The sequence below is a fragment of the Carlito syrichta genome, unplaced genomic scaffold, assembly GCF_000164805.1.
Source record: "Carlito syrichta isolate Samal-C Ts95f unplaced genomic scaffold, Tarsius_syrichta-2.0.1 Scaffold282660, whole genome shotgun sequence".
NCBI lineage: Eukaryota > Metazoa > Chordata > Mammalia > Primates > Tarsiidae > Carlito > Carlito syrichta.
In genome coordinates, this window is record NW_007226756.1 from 91,357 (window position 1) to 91,930 (window position 574).

The following is a 574-nucleotide window of genomic DNA, read 5'->3' on the forward strand; positions in this document are numbered from 1 at the left end:
ATAGAGATGAGATCTCGCCAAGTTGCCCAGGCGGGTCTTGAACCCGCGGGCTCAGGCAATTCACTCACCTCGGCCTCCCAAAGCGCAGGATTACAGGCTGAGCCACTGAGACTAGCCTCAAGAAGGATTTTTAGGAAGCATAATTTTTTTTGTTACTAAGTGTGATGAAACTCCCTTTCTTCTCATCAGCCTTCATAAAGTCATAAGTTATTTTTCAAGGACTTGGGAGACAGATTTATATTTCTGAGCAGAGTGGGTGGCAACAGGCCTCAAAGCATAAGCAGGCAGGCCCGGATTTATTTGTTCAGGCTGTGTAAGATTCCTTGCTTGCTCTGCTATGATACAGCCTGGAGTCCACACCCACTCACACCTATTTTTAGCCTGGGTTGGGTAGATTGGGGGCAAGTAAGAGGCTAATTGACCCCTTATCAGCAGTTTCACTCACCAAGCCACTCCCAGACTTTTATTTGTTTAGTGGGAGACCTGGGTAATTCTTCTGGTGAGAAAAAACTTCCCCAGAATAAACTACTAAGTCTGTGGACAAAAGAACCCAAAGGGTGTTACTATTTTCTAC